Here is a 13,000-nt window from a genome sequence, read left to right on the forward strand (position 1 = left end):
GATTTGGAGTCAGCTTTGTTCTAACCTTAGACTGCTAAAGTTCTGATATGCTACTTCATTATTCCCAGAGCCTTTCTCTGGGTATGGACTGTGTTACCTCAACCCACAGCTAGAGACTGCTTTTTGTCAAACAAGAATCTCAAATCTTAAACTCTATCATTTTTTGTTTGAGATGGAGTCTCTCCCTGTCGCACAGGCTGGAGTGCAGTGGTGCAATCTTGGTTCACTGCAACTCCACCTCCAGGGTTCAAGCGATTCTTCTGCCTCAGACTCCTGAGTAGCTAGGATTACAGGTGTGCAGCACCATGCACAGCTAGTTTTTATATTTTTAGTAGAGATGGGGTTTCACCATGTTGGCCAGCCTGGTCTCAAGCTCCTGACCTCAGGTGATCCACCTGCCTTGGCCTCCCAAAGTGCTGGGATTACAGGCGTGAGCCACTGTGCCCAGTCCTGTTATTTAATATACTTGTTCTTACAGTTTCCCCGTTGCCCTATTCACTGTAGTAAATTCCTGGTGTTGCTTTATTCTAGGACCATATCAAAGTTTGTCACACTTTCTATAGAGTTTCTGCCATTGGTCCTTGTGTCTCCAGCCCTCCAGTGCATTCTGCACCTATCCTCCTCCTTGCAAGTGCATGTTGCTGCTGAGGCACCTGGATGCCTCCTTCCCAAACTGGCATTGGCTGGAGGCAGCAATGGAGAAGTACTATGAAAAGCCCAGGACCAAAGGTCAAAGTGAAATGCTGTTGTGGTTCCACACCACACTGGCTGTGTGACCACGAGAAAATCACTTAACCTCTCTGGGTCCCAACTTTGTCATCTGTAAAATGAAGGGGATAAATTAAATGAACTTAAGATCTGTTCTAACAGATCCCCAAACTGAAAAGCAAAGCTTTGAACTAGTTTGACCATAGTCATTTATTTTCACAGCATGAGTCTTTCAAAAGTTTGCCTTTTATATGAAGCTTCTTCCATTTTCCTGATTTTTTTTTTCTGAATAACTCTGATTCTCCTCCCAAAGGCCATTCTCTATTTCTGTTATAATATCCTAAAAAATTGTGCTCTGTGAAGTATCTAGGCTTCTTACCAAAGCACGATATAACACTTCTACCCTTTTGAGGATTCTCTCTTTTTTATCTCACTCTTTGGAGATAAACATGATGAAAACTTTGAATATTAGTTATGGGTGAACTTCCCACTGTATCATCAATGTTCTGGCAACTCAGTAGAAAACTGAAGAAAAATAACTCCAGGGATCTGAATAAATCTGAATGTCATAATAGATTAATTGTCTCTGAGAAAGATTTCCTGATTCCTCCATCCCACTGTGATTCTCCAGTTCATACACTTACTACATTCTAATCTGTACTAAACAAACAACCTAACATTTGTATTTTCCTCTAACTTTTTCAATATACAAAGACATATAATACTACCTCAAAATCTTTTTGGGATGAAACGGATAATGGATAAGTGAATTAAAATTACCCAGCCATTGAGATACTGACTTCAGTGTTCATAAAATTAAAATATATTTTAAAAAAATAATCTAGATCTAAATGTTCTTCTCTATTAATGTATTGGGTGGGAAGAGGTGGGTGGAGAGGAGGAGATAATTCTAGCATAATTCTAAGACTTTCCAGTACTAATGAGTCAGCTCTGGTACTCAAACTGAAAAGGCCACCCCTGTAGCTGCCTCTGAAAGGCACCCACAGAACTCTCCTCTGAGAATATATATGGAAGAGAGAAAGGTGGGTGTTCAGTTTCAACACTGATATCTGATATGCAACCAATTCCTATAATCTGAGTTTGTGAAAGGGAACCTAAGAAGAGGAAGCAGGAAGCAAGGGATTAGATTCATTCCACTTCATAGCTCAGTCATTTTTTGCTCTCTACTCATCAAATTCCGATCCACCACAGGTTGCTCAATAAATATGTATGGAACACTTAATCTATATAAGGCAGTTGATATGGTTTGTCTGTGTCCCCATCCAAATCTCATTTTGAATTCTCATGTGTTGTAGGAGGAACCAGTGGGAAGTAATTGAATCATGGGGGTAAGGCTTTCCCCTGCTGTTCTTATGATAGTGAATGGGTCTCATGAGATCTGTTGGTTTTAAAATGGAGCCTTCCCACACAAGCTGTCTTCTCTTTGCCTACTGCCATCCATGTAAGACATGGCTTGTTCCTCTATCCCTTCCATCATGACTGTGAGGCTTCCCCAGCCATGTGGAACTGTAAGTATATTATACCTCTTTTTTTTTTTTAAATAGCTTAGTCCCAGGCATGTCTTTATCAGCAGTGTGAAAATGAACTGATACAGTAAATTGGTGCCAGCAGAGTGGGGTTCTGCTGAAAAAGATACCTGAATATGTGGAAGCAATGTTGGAACTGGGTAACAGGCAGAGGTTGAAACAGTTTGAAGGGCTCAGAAGAAGTCAGGAAAATTTGGAAAAGCTTGGAATTTTCTAGAGACTTATTGCATGGTTTTGACCAAAATGTTGATAATCATCTGGACAATAAAATCCAGGCTGAGGTGGTCTCAGATGGAAATGTTGGGAAGCAGAGCAAAAGTGACTCTTGCTATGTTCTAGCAAAGAGACTGGCAGCGTTTTGCCTCTGCCCTAGAGACCTGTGAAACTTTGAACTTGAGAGAGATGATTTAGGGTATGTGGTGGAAGGCATTTCTAAGCAGCAGTCATTCAGGAGGTTATTTGGGTTCTGTTAAAAGCATTCATTTTTATAAGGGAAGCAGAGCATAAAAGTTTGGAAAATTTGCAGGCTGACAATGTCATAGAAAAAAACTCCCATTGTTTGAGGAGAAATTCAAGCCAGCTGTAGAAATTTGCATAAGTAACAAGGAGCCAAACGTTAATCACCAAGACAATGGGGAACATGTCTCTAGGGCATGTCAGAGACCTTTGTGGCAGCCTCTCCCATCATAGGTCCCAAGACTTAGAAGGAAAAAATGACTTCATGGGCCAGGCCCAGGTCCCTCTGCTCTGTGCAGTCTAGGGACTTGATGTCCTGTGTCCCAGTCACTCCAACCATGGCAGAAAGGGGCCAATGTAGAGCTCGGGCTGTTGTTTCAGAGGGTGGAAGCCCCAAGCCTCAACAGTTTCCACATGGTGTTGAGTCTGTAGGTGCACAGAAGTCAAGAACTGAGTTTGAGAACCTCCATATTTCAGAGGATGCATGGAAATGCGTAGATGCTCAGGAAAAGTTTGCGGCAGGGGCAGGGCCATCATGAAGAATGCTTGTTGCGGCAGTGCTGAAGAAAAATGTAAGATCGGAGCCCCCACACAGAGTCCTTACTGAGGCACTGCCTAGTAGAGATGTGAGAAGAGGGCCACCATCCTCTAGACTCCAGAATGGTAGAACCACTGACAGCTTGCACTGTACACCTGGAAAAACTGCAGATAGGACTCAATGTCAACCCATGAAAGCAGACAGGAGTGGAACTATATCCTGCAAAGCCACATGGATGGAGCTGCTCAAGACTATAAAAATCCACCTCTTGCATCAGCGTGACCTGGATGTGAGGCATGGAGTCAAAGAAAATTACTTTGGATCTTTAAGATTTGACTGCCCTGCTGGTTTTCAGACTTGCATGGGGCCTGTAGCCCCTTTGTTTTGGCCAATTTCTCCCATTTGGAATGGCTTAATTTACCCAATGCCTGTACCCCCATTGTATCTAGAAAGTAATGAACCTGCCTTTGATTTTACAGGTTCATAGGCAGAAAGGATTTGCATTGTCTCAGATGAGACTTCACACTGTGGACTTTTGAGTTAATGCTGAAATGAGTTAAAACTCTAGGGGACTGTTGGAAAGTAAGATTGGTTTTGAAATGTGAGGACATTAGATTTGGAAGGGGCCAGGAACAAAATGATATGGTTTGGCTGTGTCTCGCCCAAATCTCATCTTGAATTCCCATGTGTTGTCGGAGGAACTTGCTGGGAATTGAGTCATGGAAAAGCCAGTCTTTCCCATGCTGTTCTTATGATAGTGAATAAGTCTCACAAAATGTTATGGTTTTAAAAATGGGAGTTTTCCTGCACAAACTATCTCTTTGCCTGCTGCCATCCATGTAAGACATGACTTGCTCCTTCTTGCCTTCTGTTGTGATTGTGAGGATTCCCCAGCCGTGTGGAACTGTAAGTCCATTAAACCTCTTTCTTTTGTAAATTGCCCAGTTTCACATATGTCTTTGTCAGCAGCATGAAAACAAACTAATAGAGCAATGCCTTAGGTACTGTGAGGAATGTGACATGCACAGAGACATGATTATTGATCTTATGAGCTTTTTAAGACACAAGACATGCCTAGGAAAAGACACATGGCCATATATTGCAGCTCATGCCCAGGGTGAAATTGGGGATACAGGTGTGGATGGTTGTCTGTTTAATCCCTACACTCCCATCTCCTGCTTCATCCTCCCATTACCTGGGACAGGACTTATATCCACTTCTGGATGCACAAGAGTAAATCTGAAAGAAGACAGTAATCTTTATTGGAAGGAAATTTGTGTCTGCTTACAGATCTAAGAAAATTTTCTAGATGAAAAATTTTAACCAGCTTTTATTTTATTTTTTTTCACTGCACTGCGTTTTTCTTGAGTACCTGACCAAAAAACTGAGGTGGGTTTCTTTTGTTACTAGTTACTTTACATTCTTCAGATATAATCAAAAATAATAAACAAATGAAATGTTTGAAGTCAGTGGACATTTCTCAAAAGAAGGCAAGATCTTTGTTTTCCCAGTGGTTAGGCTGTTTTGTCCTTTTCCTGCAAATCTAAGAATCCCACAAAATAAAGTCCATTTTAAATGAAAAATGTTTTAATATTTTTCATTTAAAATAGATGGTCTAGGGTTAATTTTTAATTATGGTGATGCCTACCTTTGCCACAATTAAAATGTCCTTTTCCCTTTATGCTAGGACTGGACCAGGGGGAATATTCCCTCACTTTCTTCTTTTAAGGACTTGAAAGGATTTGAAGCAGTTCTTCCAATTCTACTGAGGGAAAAATTAGGTGAAACTGACTAATGGACTAAGTGAGAGGTGTTTTGGTGGGACTGAGGGCTTTGAAATGCTGTCCTTTGGGGTCACTTTTCCTCTCAACACCTCCTAATTGTTTCCCACCTCATGAATAATAAAATTATAAGTCCTGTAAGGTCCTAACATGATCTGGACCCCCCTCCCTAGCCTACATCATCTCTGGCCATTCTCATCCTAGCTCCCTCAGCTCCTGCCACTCTGACCTTCTTCCTGCAGTTCTTCAGGCACACCAAGTTCCCTCCCACCCAAGGATCTTTGTATCGACTCCCCATCTACCTGGAGACCCCTTCCCTTAGATGACTGATTCCCTACATTCATTCAAATCTTTGCTAAAATGTCGCCTTTTGAGGTACACTGTCCCTCAGCACTCAGATTTCTGACTTCCAGAATGGTGAGATAATACATTTATGTTGTCTTAAATCACTAAATTTATGAGAATTTATTACAGCAGCACTGAGAGCTAATAGAAAAGACAGAGAAGAGAGCAAATGACTGGAGTCACACATCTGAACTCCGTTTAACTGATCTAAAATCAAGGTATCTGGGTGGGGCCAAGATGGCCGACTAGAAATAGCAGTGTTCAGAGGCTCTCATTAAAAAAACACCATAATAAGCAACTGAATCCTTCACCAACAGCCAAGGTTTCCAAGTTCTCTCATCAGAACTGACTAGGAGGCTGGCATGACCCACAGAGAGAAGGAAGAATGGTGTGGTGCAGCAGCCCACCTGAGAGCCACATGCGGCATGGGAGCCCCCTCCCCCCAGCCAAGGGAGATGGTGAATGAGCGTGCTATCTAGCCAGGAAAACCATGCTTTTTCCATGGAACTATGCAGCCCATGAATCGGAAGATCCCACTCACAAACCCATGCCACCAGGGCCTAGCATCCCAACCCTGGAGCACAGTTTCTCAACAGCTTCTGAGCTGGAATCTCCTTAAGCCTATTGAACTTCCTTGGGGAGGGATGACAGCACCAAAACAGCATGGCCCTGGTACAGAAGACCATGCTGTACAAGGATAACAGACCAGAAGTTCCAGGAAAATAGTCCCCCTGAGAGTGGTGTTTATCCAAGGACCCTGGAGTTTCAGTGTATAGACGCCCCAGCTACCTTAGTCCTCAGATGGAATGATTCTATGTGACTGGCATCATTTCCCAGAGCTTTCCTATGGGGTTTATCCATAATCACCTACATCATAGCTGACTTAATAGTCCACCATTTGTTGACTGCTTCCCCTTTATTTAATCATTTCCCCCACTTCCTACATGCATCCCTTTCACTTCCCAACACTCTACCTTGTGCCTCAGGGCCTGCCTCCATTTGAGCCCACATTTAAACAAGAGTAAAAGTAAAGAACTATTTTGTGCCGACTTCTAAACTCCTCATCAGTGTCTGAGAACTTAGTAGGTAAAAATTTTCAGCAGTAGACTATATCTTCCCATTTTTCAAGACTCTGAGTAAAATGAACAATCTGTATAACCATTCATGGTGTCACTTAAGCCAGTTTTCCCTATCATATATCTGCATTAAAGTAGGTCTGCATCTGAAATAACACAAAGAATTGGAATGTCAAATCAGACTTACAAGAATCGGGGATCTTTCAGGCTGTCAACCTGTATTAATAATTTTAAAGATATAATATGGTTTGACTCTGAGTCTCCACCCAAATCTCATCTTCAGTTGTAAACCCCATCTGTTCAGCAGGACCAGGTGGGGGTAACCGGATGATGGGGATGGTGTCTCCCTTGCTGTTCTCATGACAGTGAAAGAGTTCTCACAAGAGCTGGTGGTTTTACGTGTGACAGTTCCTCAACACACATACACTCTCTCCTACTGCCTTGTGAAGAAGGTGCCTACTTACCCTTCTGTCATGACTACAAGTTTCCTGAGGCCTCCCTAGCCATGTGGATCTGTGAGTCAATTAAACCTCCTTTGTTTATAAATTACCCAGTCTCAGTATCTTTTTTTTTTTTTTGAGATGGAGTCTCACTCTGTCACGCAGGCTGAAATGCAGTGGCACGATCTTGGCTCACTGCAAACTCTGTCTTCCAGGTTCAAGCAATTCTCCTGCCTCAGCCTCCATAGTAGCTGGGATCACAGGAACATGCCACCACTCCTGGCTCATTCTTATATTTTTAGTAGAGGCAGAGTTTCACCATGTTGGCCAGGCTGGTCTCAAACTCCTGACCTCAAGTGATCTGCCCACTTTACCCTCCCAAAGTGCTGGGATTACAGGTGTGAGCCACTGTGCTTGGCCTACCAAACTTATACATAAAGACTAAAACACTTCTAATACTAAACATTGAAATAAATGAGAGCCATGCATACATTTAAGAAAGATTAATAAAAACAAGTAAGATAATTATTTACTTGGTCATTCTAGTACAGGATTAACGGTGGCCTGATCACTCTTGATCCTGAACTAGAATGACTGGGTAAATCACACTTTTTATCAGTGTGAAAACAGACTAATACAGGATAGAAGTAATCACAAGGTACAAGTAGGAAGAAAAAAAAATCTGGGCCCATACATGCACGTAAAGACACACTGTAACTCCCAAATAACAAATGGTCTCCAAGTGATGCCTGAAGAAACATAACTTACAGAAAAGGGAGCTTGTTTGGTCCTGATGCATTTCCATTTTGTATCTTCATTGTTATCTATTTTACACCTTTTTCAAGAAGCTACTACTCATTAATTAATAGATTCTGGCTTTGATTATCATAGTTTCTCCTAAGCAGATCAGTTACAACATTCTAAAAGTATTCTATAAATAAGGATCCTTGATCTAGTAAATACCACGTATGTGTAGCCAGGAGGTCTATAATTAGCATGTTTCAAACAGGATTTGACCAGATGATCTTTCTTTCCTGGACCACCACTCAATAAAGGGAGAAAGTAGATTATAGATCTAGTTCCAGATAGTTTCTTCCTAACAGCTTAATTCAAATATAAAATATCTAATATATGGTATGCAATGACCATCAAAAGATTCAAAGACACATCAACAGACTTTGAAAAATTTCAAAGTATCTGCTCTTAGTTATCCCTTATACATAGGGCATATGTTTTGGCAAATATAAGCTATGAGTGTCATTATTTTCAATATAATTTTGAAAGATATTTCTATAATTAATTAGCAAAGCCTAGGCTTTTTATGCAGTTTTTTTAAAAATGTAAATGAATGAAGAGCTCTGGAAATGGCATCTTAATGAGAATAATAAAATGCAAGCCCACAGTGAAGGCATAATAGATAATTTATTACGTGGAACTTGTTCGAGGTATAAATAACTCAAGAGTAAGAGATTAGCAGCCTGATAGAAGTCTTCATCTGCTTTTTAACCAAAAGTTGGCAGTTTAATTGGAAAAACAGCATGCTATGCCTAACTCCTGTTTCTCTGAGGGGAGGGAGGAAAAGCAAAAGCTGAGGAGAGGCATAATGTGTTTAATTATTTAGGGTTGACAACGTTTTTATGAAGTACTCAATGTCAGCATAATATAATTCCTCAAGGTAAAAATTTATCTTTTTAAATTTATTGTAAAGGAAAGAGAAAAATCAAGAGAACATAAAAAAATGAAGATTGGGTCAAAATATATTATACCACTCTCTGTGTTGTCTTTTCTCATATGTATTTTGAACCCTGAAACTTAAGTCCAGAAACTCAGAAATATCCCTTCGGCTTCCTTCCAACCGTAGCTATCTTATTTTACTTAAGGCCAGGCCTAGGATCTTGGGGCTAGCGTTAGGTGAAGAGCATAAAATCCTCTATTTGCTCATCTGTCTTTACATTCCTAGTCCAACTCTGAGTTGTAGTAGTTTATTGTTAAAAAAAAAATTATACTGCCTAAGTGACAGAAGTATCTTCCCTAGCAAAAGCAAAAATGAGTAAGCCCAGCTACCTTGTGGGTGGGAGAACATTTACCCATTCCATTGATATTAGGCTTGGACATGCAACTTTGGCTTCTTCCTCCACCAATCAAAACACAAAGCATAACAAAAATCCATGTAGACATCAATTCATACAAAGACACCTAAAAGGAAATCACTATCCACATATGACCAGTTTTCAGATAAGCTTGGCTAGGACCACCATGCTATGTTAACTTTGTAACCAGGGCTTTTAATCCAATGAGGAGCAGGTTTCCACATAGAGGCTACCATCATGATCCCAGTTAATCCAATGGGCTGACTTTCCTCTCTAGATCAAGGGCTGAATGTACTCGATAGGTCAACATTACCATTTCTGGAGAAAGAAGTTCTCTTCAGTTCTTTGTGAACATTAGCATAAGAAACAAAGGTCCTGAGTGTTAGGTTATAATGTTAAGAAGAAAAAAGGCACAGCAGTTTTCAGTATGAGAAAAGCATAAAGATAAGTGTAAGAAATGAAAACATTTTTCCTCTCCTCTTCTTTCTCCATCACTTCAGGTTTCCTAAAATTTCTATGCCTCTTAAACATACTTCCAAACCACCCATGTAGTAAGAATTTGAGATGTTAATTTTAATTTCAAGAAAAATTAAGGATATTTTTTCCCATCCACAGGTATTGGCAATTTTAAGTTTTCTTTCAAATTATAAAATAAAAAGTCCTGCCAACTCCTTGTCATTCTGCTCTTTGCAAAAAAAAAAAAAAAAACACAAAATATAAAACAGAGTATGTCAAATACAAAGTGGCCCTAAAAATTAGGCAAGTCTCTATTTTCACAATGGGAAGATCAATAAAAATGTTTGATGACTTTACTGGTTATTTTAATCAAGCTAAAATTTACTTGCTTGTAGTGTAAAGTGAATGATCAAATATATGCCTGCAATATTTAGTCTTAAATTATATGTTCATGTTTACATCACAGATTATACACAAGATAGAAAATGCTATTTTTTAAAATATCACATTTATTGCAACAATTTTATCTAAACCTTTCACATACTTACCTAACAAGAGCATCCTGGAACATATCATTTCACTTCTACAGTTATTTCAAGTAAGACATTACAAAATGCATGATGTATTCACTAGATACTTTGTTTCAAGCTAAAAGTATCCATTCATGAAATTAGGACATTTTCTTTTCTTTCTAACATAGATAATGCACTCACAGTACAAACACAGGACACAAAACCTTACTTACCCTATTGTTTGTAAAATGGTCTTTACACTTGTGTACTGTTTACTATGGCATTTTCCACTGACAATTTTAAGGTCGTGACCAAGAATAATTATTAATCCTGAAGTCACTTTTTTCTCTATTTCCACAAATTTTGTAAAGTGACTTGTACCAGAACCCAAATCAAGTTTGATTAGGGTCATTTCAGGCTAATGTGCTTCTCCAACACTATATATATATATATATATATATATATATATATATATATATATATATATGAACTATAGTTTGAAGTCAAGTAGCGTGATGTCTCCAGCTTTGTTCTTTTCACTTAGGATTGTCTTGGCTATGCAGGCTCTCTTTCAGTTCCATATGAAGTTATAGGTGGTTTTTTCCCAGTTCTATGAAGAGGGTGATAGGTAAGTTGATGGGGATAGTATTGAATCTATAAATTACTTTGGACAGTATGGCTATTTTCACAATATTGATTCTTCCTAACCACGAGCATGGAATGTTTTCCATCTGTTTATATCCTCTCTTATTTCCTTGAGCAGTGGTTCATAGTTCTCCTTGAAGAGCTCCTTTACATCCTTTGCTAGTTGTATTCCTAGGTATTTTATTCTCTTTGTAGTAATTGTGAATGAGAATTCACTCTTGATTTAGCTCTCTTTTAATCTGTTATTGGTGAATAGGAATGCATGTGATTTCTGCACATTGATTTTGTATCCTGAGACTTTGCTGAAGTTGCTTCTCAGTTTAAGGAGATTTGGGGCTGAGACAATGGGGTCTTCTAAGTATACAATCATGTCATCTGCAAATAGGTACAACTTGACTTCCTCCTTTCATGATTGAATACCCTTTATTTCTTTTTCTTGCCTGATTGCTCTGTCTAAAACTTCCTATTGAATAGGAGTGGTAAGAGAAGTCCTCCTTGTCTAGTGCCAGATTCCAAAGGGAATGCTTTCAGTTTTTGCCCATTCAGTATGATATTGGTTGTGGTTTTGTCATAAACAGCTTTTATTATTTTGAGATATGTTCCATCGATATCTAGATTACGGAGAGTTTCTAGCATAAAGAGCTGTTGAATTTTGTCAAAGGACTTCTCTGCATATATTGAGATAATCAAGTGATTTCTGTCTTTGTTTCTGTTTATGTGGTGGATTACGTTTATGGACTTGTGTCTATTGAACCAGCCTTACATCCCCAGGATGAAGCCTACTTGATCATAAAGAATAAGCTTTTTGATACACTGTTGCAGCTGGTTTGCCAGTATTTTTGAAGATTTTTGCATCTATGTTCACCATGGATATTGGCCTGAAGTTTTCTTTTTTTATTGAGTCTCTGCTGGGTTTTGGTATCAGGATGCTGTTGATTCATGAAATGATTTGGAAAGGATTCCCTCTTTTTGCATTGTTTGGAATAGTTTCAGGAGTGGTACCAGCTCCTCTTTGTACATCTGGTAGAATTCAGCTGTGAACGCATCTGGACCTTGAGTTTTTTTGGTTGCTAGGCTATTAATTGCTGCCTGAACTTCAGCCCTTGTTACTGGTCTATTCAGGGTTTCAACGTCTTCCTGGTTTAGTCTTGGGAGGGTGCAAGTGTCCAGGAATTTATCCATTTCTTCCAGGTTTACAGGTTTACATGCATAGAGTTGTTTGTAGTAATCTCTGTGGAATTGGCAGTGATATCCCTTTATCATTTTTTATTGCATCTATTTGATTCTTCTCTCTTTTCTTTTTTATTAACCTGGTTAGTGGTCTATTTTGTTGATCTTTTCAAAACACCAGCTCCTGGATTTATTGATTTTTTGAAAGGGTCTTTTTGTCTCTATCTCCTTCAGTTCTGCTCTGATCTTAGTTATTCCTAGTCTTCTGCTAGTTTTGGAGTTTTTTTGATCTTGCTCCTCTAGCTCTTTCAATTTTGATGACAGGGCATCCATTTTAGATCTTTTCTTGTTGCTCATGTGGGCATTTATTGTTATAAATTTCCCTTTAGATACTGTATTAAGTATGTCCCATAGATTCTTCATTCTCATTGGTTTCGAAGAACATCTTTATTTCTGCCTTCATTTCATTGTTCATCTAATTGACATTCAGGAGCCAGTTGTTCAGGTTCCATAATGTTGTGAGGTTCAGAGTTAATTTCTTAATCTTGACTTCTAATTTGATTATACAGTGCTCTGAGAGATTGTTTGTTATGATTTATGTTCTTTTGCATTTGCTGAGAAGTGATTTACTTCCAATTATGTTGTCAATTTTAGAGTAGGTGCGATGTGGTGCTGAGAAGAACGTATATTCTGTGGATTTAGGGGGAAGAGTTCTGTAGATGTCTATTAGGTTTGCTTGGTCCAGATCTGAGTTCAATTCCTGGATATCCTTGTTAATTTTCTGTCTCGTTGATCTGTCTAATGTTGACAGTGGAGTGTTAAAGTCTCCCACTATTATTGTGTGGGAGTCTAAGTCTCTTTGTAGGTCATTAAGAACTTGCTTTATGTATCTGGGTGCTCCTGTGTTGGGTTGTATATATTTGGGATTGTTAGCTCCTCTTGTTGCATTGACCCTTTCACCATTATGTAATGCCCTTCTTTGTCTCTTTTGATCTGTGCTGGTTTAAAGTGTATTTTATCAGATAGTAGGACTGCAACTCCTGTTTTGTTTTGTTTTTTTTGTTTTGTCTTGTTTTGTTTTGTTTTGTTTTTGCTCTCCATTTGCTTGGTAAAACTTCCTCTGTCCCTTTATTTTGAGCTGTGTATATCCTTACATGTGAGATGGGTTTCCTGGATACAGCACACCAATGAGTTTTGACTTTTTATCCAATTTGCCAGTCTGCATCTTTCGATTGG

The sequence above is a fragment of the Saimiri boliviensis genome, chromosome 2 (assembly GCF_048565385.1).
Source record: "Saimiri boliviensis isolate mSaiBol1 chromosome 2, mSaiBol1.pri, whole genome shotgun sequence".
In the NCBI taxonomy this organism is placed as follows: Eukaryota; Metazoa; Chordata; class Mammalia; order Primates; family Cebidae; genus Saimiri; species Saimiri boliviensis.